Source organism: Triticum aestivum, chromosome 3B, assembly GCF_018294505.1.
Source record: "Triticum aestivum cultivar Chinese Spring chromosome 3B, IWGSC CS RefSeq v2.1, whole genome shotgun sequence".
NCBI classification, from domain to species: Eukaryota; Viridiplantae; Streptophyta; class Magnoliopsida; order Poales; family Poaceae; genus Triticum; species Triticum aestivum.
In genome coordinates, this window is record NC_057801.1 from 760,951,970 (window position 1) to 760,965,312 (window position 13,343).

The window sequence follows — 13,343 nt, forward strand, 5'->3', positions numbered from 1 at the left end:
GGCATCAGAGCCGGACTGCCTGTAGGTTCTCCAAGCCAAACTGGTCGATGTTGAGTCTAGAAATTCTTTAGTTATATGTAGGGGAATTGTTTGTGGGTTGGAACGTAAGGCTCTTTTTACTCCTTATACCTTATGACTTTCTGATCTGAGTCAGTCCATTCTTCTACCGGGGGTTAAGGAATTAGGATCTATTCTCTCTATCAGGATCACGTGTTACTAATCAGTAGTACCTTATAAGTTTGATGGATACAAGCCTAGTTCAGTTCTACTACCACATTATGTTGTTAGCATGGATTCAGAATCTTGATATGATGATGTTGAGTGTGTATGAAATCCTTTGTCAAATGTCTCAAAATCCTTCTTGAGCATTTACAGCTGTTATGCTGCCGAAATTTTGCTAGAAATTCTAATGCCTTTGCATTATGATTGTGCTTCCAGATGGCCACTCGCGACCTCAATCAAGTGGTTCGCCTGACTCGATGCCTAGATGTACCCGGCCATACTGCCAAGTTGGTCAGGGTAATGACTGAGGCTGGATACCGCTGGTATCCTGAGTACACGGTCGAAGAGCAATTCTGAGATTTTAATCAAAGCCAGTATCTCTACACTGTCAGGATATTTCCATCTTATCCTGGATCCACCGAGCCTCTTCACTGCTCCTATGGACTCGGGGTTACTATTGAGATGGCTGTGCAGGACGCCGCCTACTCTATGATGACCATTATGCGAGTCAGATCTGGTTTATTTCGGGACTCTGACTTCCGGTATATGCCAGGATCACTTCCGGGAGCACAAGGGTATCTCCAGGCTATCTATGCTGACCCCACTCAGGAGGATTCACGGACTCGCACCACTGCTGAGATGCTCGAGGATAAGGACCGTGAAAATCGGGCCTTAAGGTTAGAGCTTTTCAATACCCGTGCTGACCACTGGGCCACTTTGACTCGGTTCGCACCGGCGGTGCAAGCTGGATGTTCAGATATGCGCGATCTCTATCCTGTGAGATCTGCTCTGCCGGACGTGATGGTTTGGCATGATGTAGGAGGCATCACCCCACCTCGCGGTCCCCGCAGGCCACCGTTTGTCGGTCCACGACCTCATCCTAGCCCCTATGGTCCACAAGCTCCGCGAGACCGTCTGTTTCCGGATGATCATGTTGAACTTCCAGGCTATGGAGGTGACTTTTACGAGGACTACTACGGATCGGTCTGAGTTAGTGGTAGTATCACTAGTTCGCACTAGCTGTGTCGTCTATCGTCCCGCGTGACTCGTGGGATATGACCTAGTTTGTACTCCTTCCGGAGGTGTAGAAAAATAATGTATAGGAGCTTGGAATGCCTCCGATGAGATGTAATCCTCTTTTCACCGTAATAGTACTTGTTTGGTCTTGTACTAAACCCTGTATGGTGTGTATGACGATGGAATAAAGAAACAGTTTCTGTATCTACCATGTCATACGGATGATCATCTTGCATTTCGAGTTATTCCTTACATTTTATCCTATGTCGGAATCTTATCATCCTGACTAAATCATTGTCTTGTTACCTAGGATGGTCAACACGCGCGCAAATCCTGCTTCTCAAGAGCAGGCCGAAGGCAGTGAAGCCAGGGATGTAAATCTGCCTCATCCTCCTTCACTAGCCGAGGTTATGATGGAAGCTGAGAGAAACAAGCGGGAGACCAACCGTTTGTTGGAGCGTATTGAACAGAATACAGCACACCATCAGAGGGCTAACGTGGTGTCACTCAGTGATTTTATCAAATTGCATCCACCCACGTTCCAGCACTCCGTCGAGCCTCTCGACGCTGATGATTGGCTTCGCAGTATCTCTCACAAGCTGCGTTCCGCGCTAGTAGCTGAGGTTGACAAGGTCACCTTTGCTGCATATCATCTTGAAGGCCCCGCCAGTCTATGGTGGGAGAATTATGGAGCTATGCGCCCAGCGGGCCATGTCACTACTTGGGCTGAGTTCAGCGAGGCTTTCCGTGAACATCACATTCCGGAGGGTCTCATGGACCGTAAACGTGAAGAATTTTGCAGTTTCACCCAAGGCCGACTTTCTGTGGATGCCTATAGCAGGGAGTTTGGTAATCTCGCACGATATGCAACTGAGGAAGTGTCTACTGACGCCAAGAATCAAGCAAGGTTCCGTAAGGGCCTTAGTCCTGAGCTTCGCCGCGACCTCCGTCTGCATGAGTGCACATCTTTTTCGAAACTTGTCAACAAAGCCATCAGTGCTGAAACTGGTCAGACTGACTATGACGCAACACGCAAGCATGGACGTGATATGGGTTCCTCATCCGGTGCTGGTCCTCAGAAGCGCCGCGTGTGGGTACCCAACACCGCCCTGCCACCCAGGTTCACACCGAGGCCATCTTTCCAGGCGTCTCGCCCCGTTCAACAGTCTGCACTGGCCAAGCCCTATGGAGGTCCAACCAATAATGCTCCTCCACGTACCAGTTCCGTGACTTGTTTCAAGTGTGGGGAATCTGGTCACTATATGCGTGAATGCCCCCAGACCAACCCCAATCAATCTGCTAAAGCTGTTGGCCGTGGCAAGCCGACAGGGAAAGTGTTTCATGCTAAACCGGTCACCGCTTCACGTGGCCATGTCAACTGTATCTCTGCCGAAGAAGCTCAAGAGGATCCCAACGTCGTTCTCGGTACGCTTCTTGTTAATTGCCACCCGGCATCTGTTCTTTTCGATACAGGAGCCTCTCATTCTTTTATATCTGAAAATTATGCTCGCTTGCATAACATCGCATTCGGTGATATGCCAACCTCTATGGTAATCCAAACTCCGGGATCCAAATGGCAAACTTCTAGAGTAAGCCATGGAAACGAAATCCAAGTCGACAGACTTGTTTTCCTCGCATCTTTGATAGCCCTTAAATCTTCAGATATTAATATCATTCTGGGTATGGACTGGATGTCAGCTCATCATGCCCAAATTGATTGCTTCTCTAGGACTGTTCAACTCACCCATCCTTCGGGGAAGATAGTCAATGTCTTGACCCGAATAGCTAAGCGACAATTATATTCTCTTAACGCCAGCCCTTTGCCAGACCTTGAGGACGTTCCGGTAGTCCGTGACTTCCCGGATGTCTTTCCAGAGGAATTGCCAGGTGTTCCACCTGACAGGGATGTTGAGTTCGTAATAGACCTCATTCCAGGAACCGTTCCGATTGCTAGAAGACCCTATAAGATGGCACCCCTAGAACTAGCCGAGCTTAAGAAACAACTCGATGAATCCTTGAAAAAGGGTTTCATCCGCCCTAGTTCATCTCCGTGGGCTTGCCCCGTCCTATTCGTCAAGAAGAAGGATGGTACGGACCGGATGGTTGTAGATTACCGACCTGTCAATTTGGTCACAATCAAGAACAAATATCCGCTTCCCAGGATCAACGACCTGTATGATCAACTCGCTGGATCCTCAGTCTTCTCCAAGATGGATTTGAGGTTGGGCTACCATCAAATCAAAATCAGAAACGGGGACATTCCTAAAACGGCCTTTGTTACTCGTTATGGCCAATACGAGTACACCGTCATGTCCTTCGGTTTAACCAACGCTCCAGCCACCTTTTCTCGGTTAATGAACTCAATCTTCATGGAGTATTTGGATAAATTCGTCGTGGTTTACCTCGATGATATACTCATCTACTCCAAGAACGAGGAAGACCATGCCGAACATCTAAGGCTAGTGTTGCAGAAACTTCGAGAGCATCGCCTTTATGCCAAATTTTCTAAATGTGAATTCTGGTTGTCAGAAGTGACCTATCTAGGTCATGTAATATCTGGTAAAGGTATTGCTGTTAACCCTGAGCGAGTTCAAGCCGTCCTTAATTGGACTCCACCTGAATCGGTCAAGCAAGTTCGGAGTTTCCTTGGCTTAGCGAGCTATTGTCGTCGCTTTGTCGAGAACTTCTCCAAAGTTGCCAAACCTCTAACCGAACTCCTCAAGAAAGATAAGAAGTTCGAGTGGACTCCACAATGTGAGCACAGCTTTCAGGAACTGAAAAGACGCCTGACCTCTGCTCCCATACTGGTACCGCCAGACTTCTCCAAGGACTTTGTTATCTACTGCGACGCCTCGCGACAAGGACTAGGTTGCATTCTCATGCAAGATCGACACGTAATTGCCTACGCTTCATGACAATTGCACCCACATGAGGAGAATTATCCTACTCATGATCTAGAGCTTGCAGCCGTAGTCTATGCACTTAAGACCTGGCGACATTACCTCCTCGGTAATCGTTGCGAAATATTCACCGATCACCAAAGTCTGAAGTATATTTTCACCCAACCGGATTTGAATCTCAGGCAGAGACGTTGGGTTGAATTGATCACAGACTTCGACCTAGGAATAACCTACACCCCAGGGAAAGCCAACGTCATGGCTGATGCGCTAAGTCGTAAATCTTATTGTAACAATCTGATGTTACAACAAAGTCAACCGCTTCTCCATGAGGAATTTCGGAAGCTTAACCTTCACATTGTACCTCAAGGTTTTCTTTCCACCTTGGTGGCAAAACCTACCCTTACGGATCAGATTATCAAAGCACAGAAGGTAGATCCGGGAATCTCCCGCATCAAGAGAAACATTCAGAAAGGAATTGCGAATTGCTTCTCCATTAATGATCAAGGGGTCGTATACTTCGGGAATCGACTAGTGGTTCCCAAAGTGCGAAACCTGAGGCGTTTGATCCTTAAGGAAGCTCATGAATCTCCTCTCACCATTCATCCCGGTAGCACTAAGATGTATCAGGACCTACGCCAGAGGTTCTGGTGGACTAGGATGAAGAGAGAAATTGCTCAGTATATTGCTAATTGCGACGTCTGTTGTCGTGTAAAAGCAGAGCACCAACGGCCTGCTGGCACCCTTCAACCCTTAGCTATTCCTGAATGGAAATGGGATAAAATTGGTATGGATTTCATTACCGGTTTTCCCAGGACTAAGAGAGGGAATAATGCTATCTTCGTCGTGGTCGATCGTCTTTCCAAAGTAGCCCATTTCTTACCTGTTCGAGAGTGTATAACCGCTAGTCAGCTGGCAGACTTATACATCTCCCGAATAGTGTCCCTCCATGGTGTTCCTTTGGAAATTAACTCGGATCGAGGAAGTCTTTTCACCTCTCGATTTTGGGAAAGTTTCCAAAATGCTATGGGAACCCGTCTCTCCTTTAGCACCGCTTTCCACCCTCAGTCGAGTGGTCAAGTGGAACGCGGCAACCAAATTCTAGAAGACATGCTTCGAGCCTCTGTTATCTCATTCGGAATGGACTGGGAGAAGTGCCTTCCATTTGCCGAATTCGCTTACAACAACAGCTATCAATCTAGCTTGGATAAAGCCCCTTTTGAAGTCCTCTATGGACGACGGTGTCGAACACCCCTTAACTGGTCAGAGACCGGGGAAAGACAATTCTTTGGCCCGGATATGATTCAGGAAGCAGAAGAGCAAGTTCGTATCGTTCGTGAAAAGTTGAAAACAGCTCAATCTCGTCAAAAGAGTCAATATGACCGAAAACATAGGACTATGACTTTCGAGGTTGACGAGAAGGCTTATCTTCGGGTCACCCCTCTGAAGGGAACCCATCGTTTCTCTATCAAAGGCAAATTGGCTCCTCGTTACATTGGACCTTTTCGCATCCTTGCCAAACGAGGAGAAGTTGCCTACCAGTTGGAACTACCTCCGCACCTCTCCAGGGTCCACGATATCTTCCATGTTTCTCAACTCAGGCGTTGCTTCTCGGATCCTATCCGTGAAGTGGACCACGAAACGCTTGATCTCCAGGATAATCTTACATATCGAGAGTACCCCATTCGTATCCTCAATCAGGCCGAACGTACCACTCGACGTCATAATATCAAGTTTCTCAAGGTTCAATGGTCGCACCACTCTGAGGATGAAGCAACTTGGGAAAGGGAGGATCGTCTTCGACTTGAGTATCCCGCCTTCTTCCCGGAGGAACCCAAATCTCGGGACGAGATTCTTTTGAGTGGGGGTGAGTTGTCACATCCTAGTTAGCCATGCATTAGAGTGTTGCATCATGTTTACTCTTTCATCAGAAACTTGAAATGGGGATCTGTGAAACCCTCAGAACCATTTTGAAAATGACCCAAATAAAAAATTTCTCCAAAAGGATCCAAGAAAATGCTCATGTTGCTCTCTGAAAATATTGGACAGAGATAAAAATCAAACCAATAATTTTAGTGGCTCATGGACATTTATTTTGGGCATTTGGAATTAATGCATAAATATTTGCATTGGAAATATATTAATTATATATATTAATATATGTCCAAATATTATGCCATTTATAAAAGAGCTCTGGATTAATATAAATAGCTCCTGCAAAAATTGGCATAAGTTAAATAAATGATTTAATATATTATTTAAATCAAAACAAATGTCAGAAATTAAAAAACAGAAAAATATATAACAGGAGGAGCTTACCTGGGCTCCTCCACTGTGCGGCCCAGCCAGCTGGCTGGCCCAGCCAGCAGCCGGCCCAGCCCACCTCCCTCCTCTGTCGTCTTCGTCCCGACAGAGGGAGGGGAGTGTGGCCGGCGCGCGCGCGCGCCACCGCGCCACGCCACCTGCTCGCCTGCTTGCCTGCCCTCCCCTCCTCGCTCGATGCCCTGGACGACGCCACGCCTCTCCCCCTGCTCTCTCTCACTCTCCCCCGGCTCTCCTCTCCTCTCCCTCGCTCTCTCTCTCACACGGCCGAACACCACCGTCGCCGCCGTTCGCCACAGCAGTCGTCTCCGGCCACCCCTCGCTTCCCCGACTAGCTCAGGAGCTCCGCCTCGACTCCCTCTTCCTCCCCACCGCTCCACAGCTCCCCGGAAGCCCTGCATCGCCGCCACGTCGCCGTTCCCCTCTTCGGGCTCCGATCATCGTCGCCGTCGAATTCGTCGTCTCCGGCGCGTCCCCGAGCCCGCTTCGACGCCCACTGCAACCGCGGTGAGCCCCCGGATCGTTTCCCCCTTCTCCCCTGGTCTCTTTCGACCTCTAGGCCCTAGCCCCACCTTGGCCGAGAGCTCCACGCCGCCGGCGATGTCGCCGTCGTGGCCACGGTCGCCGTAGCGCCCAACCGAGCACACCATCGTGCTCCACACCTCACCAGGAGCACGTAGCACGCACCAACACCTCTTCTAACGCCCTGCAACGCCGATTCCGACCGCACCCGAACTCCGGCCGCCGCAGCCGAGCTCGCCGCCGTCAACTCCGGCCACCCCGAGCCCAACCACCACCACCAATAGTCGCGGCTCAACCTCAGCAACACGTAGATGCCTTCCGCCGTCCATTTGGTTGCCGGAATGGCAAAAAGCACTTTCGCCGCCGTCTCGGACCTCGCCGGCGTCAAGTCGCCGGTGGGGTTTGACTTGTCCGACCTGGGGTTTGACCCCCCAGGGTCACTGACGCGTGGGCCCTGTCGGCCAGGTGGTTAGATTAGCGCTAAACTACTGTTAGTCAACCCCCCCTGACACTGACAGTGGGCCCCAGCGCCACTAATCCCTAATTAGGATTAATTTAATCCTGTTTAACCCCCCCTGTCACTGACGTGTGGGCCCCACACGTCAGGTTTGACCTCAGCCAGCCGCAGTTGACCACTGACGTCATGCTGACGTCATGCTGGCGCAATAATTATATTTCTGGATTTAATTTAAATCAGGAAATTCCAGAATATTATTTAAACTTCAAAAATTCATAACTTTTATTCTGTAACTCCAAATTGGACAAATTATATATGAAAAATGATCAGAAAAATCCAATCTACCCATCTGTACTATTTTCATGCATGATCAAACAAGTTAAATTGATGTTTTAAGCAGAACAAGGAAAAGCACTTTTAAAAGGCCATGTTTGAGTTTGAAATTTGAATCTTTGATTCAAATTTGTTCAAACCCTTCTGGTTCTAGTTGCATTAGCCCAACACACTCATATTGCCATGTTTCATGCATGCATCATATTGTTGCACATTGTTTGGTGATGCTTGTGTATCGATGTCCTTTGCGACAGGTTCTGTCTCCGAGGAGTACTGTGATTACCCTAACGAAGAACCGTATCAGTGCATCGAACCATCAGGCAAGCAACCAACCATTTGATCATATCGATACAATCCCATGTTCTCGCTCCTGCTCTCTTTTACTGCATTAAGACAACGCGTTTCAAACTGCTGTGTGCTACGGTAGTTGAACCCATTCCCTCTGCATGACCTGTCATTGCCACAGTAACTAGATGAAACCCACTAGCATGTGTAGGAGTTGATTGAGCCATATGTATGTGTTGTTCCTACCTTGCTATGCCTGCTATGCTTAGAGTCGTGTCAGGTCTGGTTCATCTGGGTGATGGGCTAGAGTGAAATGTTTATGTCGGTAATGAGAGTGGTGTGGTGAACACGATTTGGTAAAGGTATCGATGAGAGGCCATGTAGGAGTACATGGTGGGTTGTTTCATTGAAGCCGACCTTAAGCACTGAGATCTGTATGTGTGATTTAAGAATCAGCTACTACCATGCATTGGGCCCGAAACCAATGGACCCTCTCGGCTTCTTATTCACCCTAGTTCTCCATCCAGGAGTTGCAAGTAGTTTCTGGTGTTTGTAGCCTACTGGAGGCCGTGGACAACGCTGACCGTAGGGGTGGGCTGTGATGCGGTAGGTACGTGGCACGGTGTACCGTATACCCGTTAGGTATCTCGGGAACCCTGTTCACATCGTTCGGGGCCGTATGGGAAACCTCGGCCGGACTCCCTGCGGATGGAACCCGAATAGGCGATAAACCTGGAATGGAGACTTAGGTGATTAGGTAGGTCGTGGCCGACACCCACGTTGGGCTTCCGCTTGAAGGTTGCCGAGTACATGTCGTGTAAACGACGGTAAGTGGTGAGAGCGTGTATGAAGAAGTACACCCCTGCAGGGTTAACATGATCTATTCGAATAGCCGCGTCCGCGGTAAAGGACTACTTGGTTGCCTATACAGTTCATAGACAAGTAAATGGAAACTGTTAAAAGCCTCAAGATAAGTGTGAGTGCCGAGGATGGCTCTTCCGTAGGAAGACGGAGGTGGATCCTCGGTAGTGTATTGAATTGGTGAGTAGTGGACTCGTGTGCGCAAAACCATTTCAGGTTGGAGTCTCGTAGGATAGTCTAGCCAAGAGTCAAAGCTGGCTTGCTGCAATAACTCCACCAACCCTTCTTGATAACATGCATGTATGTAGGATCTGATGTAAGTCTTGCTGAGTACCTTTGTACTCATGTTGCTATAATCTACATTTTTACAGAAGACGCTGCAACCCCTTCTGATGGGTTCTATGTAGACGTTGACATCAACGAGTAGGCTAAAGACCCAGGTGGCGACCCTGAGCTTGTGATGGACCACGTAGTATAGCTAGGCTTTCCAAGCCTCTTTTATTTTATTAGTTGTCTGTACTCAGACAAGTTACTTCCGCTGCTGGTTTGTATGATTGTATGACTTGTATGTGGGGTCGTGAGACCCGTACCTTTGTGTATGATATGTATGGCTCCCTGAGCCTTAAATAAAGTACTTGTGTCGTAGAGTCATGTTGTGATGCTTCGTTGTATTTGCACATATCGAGCATATTGTGTGTATGATTGAAATGCTTGGTATGTGTGGGATCTGACCATCTAGTTGTTTATCTTTAGTAGCCTCTCTTACCGGGAAATGTCTCCTAGTGTTACCGCTGAGCCATGGTAGCTTGCTACTGCTCTGGAACACTTAGGCTGGCCGGCATGTGTCCTTCTTCGTTCCTGTGTCTGTCCCTTCGGGGAAATGTCACGCTTTGAGTACCGGAGTCCTGTTAGCCCGCTACAGCCCAGTTTACCGGAGTCCTGCTAGCCCAGTGCTACAGCCCGGACCCACTTGCTGATGACCGACACGTTCGAAGCTGGGTCATGGATGCCTGTCCCTGTAAGTCTGTGCCACTTTGGGTTTACAACTAGTCATGTCAGCCCGGGCTCCTTATCATATGGATGCTAGCGACACTATCATATACGTGAGCCAAAAGGCGCAAACGGTCCCGGGAAAAGGTAAGGCAACACCCGTGGGGATACCGTGCGTAAGGCCGCAAAGTGATATGAGGTGTTACAAGCTAGATCGATGTGACATCGAGTCGGGGTCCTGACACTTAGGTACGTGGCCGGGGATACCGGGCACCCGTTAGGTGTCACGGACCCCTGTACACATCGTTCGGGGCCGTATGGGAAACCTCGGCCGGACTCCCTGCGGATGGAACCTGGATAGGCGATAAACCTGGATTGGAGACTTAGGTGATTAGGTAGGTCGTGGCCGACACCCACGTTGGGCTTCCGCTTGAAGGTTGCCGAGTACATGTCGTGTAAACGACGGTAAGTGGTGAGAGCGTGTATGAAGAAGTACACCCCTGCAGGGTTAACATGATCTATTCGAATAGCCGCGTCCGCGGTAAAGGACTACTTGGTTGCCTATACAGTTCATAGACAAGTAAATGGAAACTGTTAAAAGCCTCAAGATAAGTGTGAGTGCCGAGGATGGCTCTTCCGTAGGAAGACGGAGGTGGATCCTCGGTAGTGTATTGAATTGGTGAGTAGTGGACTCGTGTGCGCAAAACCATTTCAAGTTGGAGTCTCGTAGGATAGTCTAGCCAAGAGTCAAAGCTGGCTTGCTGCAATAACTCCACCAACCCTTCTTGATAACATGCATGTATGTAGGATCTGATGTAAGTCTTGCTGAGTACCTTTGTACTCATGTTGCTATAATCTACATTTTTACAGAAGACGCTGCAACCCCTTCTGATGGGTTCTATGTAGACGTTGACATCAACGAGTAGGCTAAAGACCCAGGTGGTGACCCTGAGCTTGTGATGGACCACGTAGTATAGCTAGGCTTTCCAAGCCTCTTTTATTTTATTAGTTGTCTGTACTCAGACAAGTTACTTCCGCTGCTGGTTTGTATGATTGTATGACTTGTATGTGGGGTCGTGAGACCCGTACCTTTGTGTATGATATGTATGGCTCCCTGAGCCTTAAATAAAGTACTTGTGTCGTAGAGTCATGTTGTGATGCTTCGTTGTATTTGCACATATCGAGCATATTGTGTGTATGATTGAAATGCTTGGTATGTGTGGGATCTGACCATCTACTTGTTTATCTTTAGTAGCCTCTCTTACCGGGAAATGTCTCCTAGTGTTACCGCTGAGCCATGGTAGCTTGCTACTGCTCTGGAACACTTAGGCTGGCCGGCATGTGTCCTTCTTCGTTCCTGTGTCTGTCCCTTCGGGGAAATGTCACGCTTTGAGTACCGGAGTCCTGTTAGCCCGCTACAGCCCGGTTTACCGGAGTCCTGCTAGCCCAGTGCTACAGCCCGGACCCACTTGCTGATGACCGACACGTTCGAAGCTGGGTCATGGATGCCTGTCCCTGTAAGTCTGTGCCACTTTGGGTTTACGACTAGTCATGTCAGCCCGGGCTCTTTATCATATGGATGCTAGCGACACTATCATATACGTGAGCCAAAAGGCGCAAACGGTCCCGGGCAAAGGTAGGACGACACCCGTGGGGATACCGTGCGTGAGGCCGCAAAGTGATATGAGGTGTTACCGGCTAGATCGATGTGACATCGAGTCGGGGTCCTGACAGTAGGTGCGATCTCCCGAACATAGTCTGATGGCAGATCTAAGTCATGCTCGTCACGACTGTCCGGCGTACCTGACATGGGCTTGAATCCGTCGAAGATCAAGTCTCCGCGGATGTCGGCAGTATAGTTCAAGCTTCAAACCTGACCTGATGGCCAGGTGCGTAGCTATCGATCTGTTCCAGGTGGCCGAGCGAGTTGGCCCGTAGTACGAAGCCACAAAACCTCCCCTTGGACCGCGTCATTGAAGGTGATTGAAGGAGCCATCAAGCCTTACCGGGACGACACAGTGGAACTCTTAATGAAAGCACCAATGTCGGTGTCAAAATCAGCGGATCTCGGGTAGGGGGTCCCGAACTATGCGTCTAAGGCTAATGGTAACAGGAGGCAGGGGACACGACGTTTTACCCAGGTTCGGGTCCTCTCGATGGAGGTAATACCCTACTTCCTGCTTGATTGATCTTGATGATATGTGTATTACAAGAGTTGATCTACCATGAGATCGTAGAGGCTAAACCCTAGAAGCTAGCCTATGATTATGATTGTTGTTGTCCTACGGAATAAACCCTCCGGTTTATATAAGCACTAGAGGGGGCTACAGTTACACAGAGTCGGTTATAGAGAAGGAAATCTACATATCCAAATTGCCAAGCTTGCCTTCCACGCAAAGGAGAGTCCCATCCGGACACGGGGCGAAGTCTTCAATCTTGTATCTTCATAGTCCAACAGTCCGGCCAAAGTATATAGTCCGGCTGTCCGAGGACCCCTTAATCCAGAACTCCCTCAACGGGCCATCTACCTACAACAACATAGACAAGCAAAAATACTATCAGGTACTAAGTTCATGATAAATTAAAGTTCAATTAATCATATTACTTAAGAACTCCCACTTAGATAGACATCCCTCTAATCATCTAAGTGCTCACGTGATCCAAATCAACTAAACCATGTCTGATCATCACGTGAGATGGAGTAGTTTTCAATGGTGAACATCACTATGTTGATCATATCTACTATATGATTCATGCTTGACCTTTCGGTCTCAGTGTTCCGAGGCCCTATCTGCATATGCTTGGCTCGTCAAGTTTAACCTGAGTATTCTGCGTGTGTAAAACTGTCTTACACCCGTTGTATTTGAATATAGAGCTTATCACACCCGATCATCACGTGGTGTCTCGGCACGAAGAACTTTCACAACGGTGCATACTCAGACTACAAAAAAAAGACACATCCGTGACATTTTGGGCTGAACGAATTTTTTTTCTGTCATACATATGACACTTCTATGACGATAATTGTGAGAAAACCCGGTATCATCATAGATCTGGTGGGCTCCTACTTCTATGACAAAAAATCATGACAGAAAATGGGCATTTCGTCCTGGGCGGGCCGGAGACGTAGCTGCATGACATTCTTTGGTTCATCCATGACGGAAAGACCATTGTAGAAGCGAGGGGAAGGAAAATTTCGGGGAGTTGCCGGTTACGGTGGGAGGTCGGGGGCAGAGCGATGCGCGTTTCTGTCGTACGTACGCACGTGTGTGCGAGGCGTTGGCTCTAACTGAACCCAAGCGAGGCATTGGGCTCTAACTGAACCCGAGCGATTGCACTGCAGGCTACGTGTTACTGAACCCGAGGGATCGATCGATGGCTATTAACTGAACCCCATGGAGTGATTCCTTCGCTACTGCTGCTAACTGAAGCCGATC